Raw genomic sequence first — 2,058 nt, 5'->3', positions numbered from 1 at the left:
ATATTCATTCGCACTTTGCTTAAAAAAAAAAAAAAAAACCAAGAAAAAAAATAAGATGGTAAATATACAAAGTAGAAAAGGAAAGTAGTTTTGAAGGAACCTCGATAATGTTAATGCCACAAGACACGCCGTGTCGTTTTTAAAGTATACCAATTTGTAAACAAGCTTTTTTCGCGATACACTCTTTCGAGAGGATCCTTTTTTATTACTTTTTTTTTTTTTTTTTTACGTAAAAAGTAAAACCTCGAGAAGGAAGATGAAGAACTTGCTACGACGACGACGACGACCAAGAGGACCATTAAAAATAATTCGTTTATGTATATACGCGTGAAAGAGACAGAAATATAACGAAAAAGAAATGAGAAATCCAAAAAAAAAAAAGAAACAGAAGTAAAATTCGAAAGGATAGAAGAAAAATGATTAAGAGAATAATCGATAATATAGAAAAAAAATAATCAAAATCCACGTGTTTTAATCTGATAATATAACGTTACAGTAATCTACCTGCTTAATACGAAAATTACATTTTTTACGTTTTATCATTTTCCTTCTATTCGCGATAAGTTTTTTTTTTTTCTTTTTTATTTCTACGAAATAATTTGATATCTACGATCATAATATTATCTGATTAATAAGAGAACAAAATAGAAATATACTATTTTCGTTTAAGCAACAAAATTTTCGAGAAAACTAATAATCATAATAATAATATCATATAAAATATATGAAATATTTCACAAATTAGATATATTTCTGATACGTTTACAAATGAAGAACCCGAGATAAGATATCGTAGATAGGTTAGACTCAAAAAATTACTCTACATTATTTTTTTACCGTACACATTTTTAATTTTAAAATTCAGCATTTTACTTCAGGGAAAAAGAGAGAGAGAGAAAGAAATAAAAAAAAGAAGCAAGCTTTCGACATACGCACCGAACGTTACGAACGAGGTAATCCCTTTTCATCGTGAACCGATCGATCCCGTACGACCGATACTTGTGTGAGAGAGTGTGAGAGAGTGCGAGAGAATGAGAGAGAGAAAGAGAAAGAGAGAGACGAAGAGAGAGAGAGAGAGACAGATAGCTAGCTTCCCAGCTAGATAGATAAAGATAAAACGATCTTATCTCTCTCAAAAAAACATATTGTAAAATGGCTCGAAATGAAAAAAAAAAAAAAAAACACAAATCCTTGAAAAAATATCTATATATATGGATTTGAGTACTTACATATATTTTTATGGAAGTTTTTCCATGAAGTGAAATATCTGGCAAAGAGATAGAACACCTTCCGAACATCCTCGCGTTCTCTTCACAAAGATGACGACGACGACGACGTAGCCAACGATGCCGAAGACGTGACGAAGATGACGACGGAACCTTGAATTATTCTCGCGATGGATTTTATCAAATATTTCAAAAAAAAAAAAAAAAAGAAAAACAAAAAAATAAGAAAAAAAAAGAGATTAAACGCCGAATATTACGTTAAAAAAATTAATACGGAGTGTGAGATAAAAAGAATAGATAAAATGATATAGATTATTATTAGTCGACGATCCCGATGTGTCTGTGTGTATGTGTGTGTCTGTCTCTGTGTGGAAAATTTGTTGAAAAAACGACCTTTTTAGTACTCCGGCTCGACTCGACTGAATTGAACTGAACGACATGTCCGATACGCTTCTCTTGAACGAACTGAACTCTCCCCCCCTCGCACCGGTCTTATATAGCTCCCCCACCCCTCGAATCTTCCCCTCGAATATTCCCACCACCGGTGTTACCCCTAACATGCTAGACGCTAACTTCTTCGTGGGGATGAATCCTAGTGGGTCCACCTCGGTTTTCTGTCTCTCTCTTGCAAGCCCCCCACCCCTTCCCTCACCCTACAATACATACACATATATATACACGTTCCTTCCTTCCTTCCTTCCTTCCTTTTTTTTTTTTTAACTCTTATTCGCCCTTTTCGCTTTTCCCAAATGACAATGTGAAAACTTCGTGCTCGAGGAGAACCCCGTTGCGGACTTGCAAGCACCTTCTAAGCTTTTCCCTGGCCGCGTTT

The 2,058-nt window shown here is 34.5% G+C and overlaps 1 long non-coding RNA gene across 1 annotated transcript in view; it reads right to left on the bottom strand.

Moving 5' to 3' along the window:
* The window catches only part of LOC106791943, a 99,392-nt gene extending 97,705 nt beyond the window's left edge, over positions 1-1,687 (bottom strand). The window contains exon 1 of the long non-coding RNA XR_001382247.1: positions 1,230-1,687. This is a non-coding gene — a long non-coding RNA (uncharacterized LOC106791943). The remainder of the gene's footprint in view (positions 1-1,229) is intronic.
* Between the last annotated feature and the right edge of the window lie 371 nt (positions 1,688-2,058).

The sequence above is a fragment of the Polistes canadensis genome, unplaced genomic scaffold, assembly GCF_001313835.1.
Source record: "Polistes canadensis isolate GaletaPanama2010 unplaced genomic scaffold, ASM131383v1 scaffold_356, whole genome shotgun sequence".
In the NCBI taxonomy this organism is placed as follows: domain Eukaryota; kingdom Metazoa; phylum Arthropoda; class Insecta; order Hymenoptera; family Vespidae; genus Polistes; species Polistes canadensis.
This window is presented reverse-complemented; position numbering and strand designations above follow the sequence as displayed.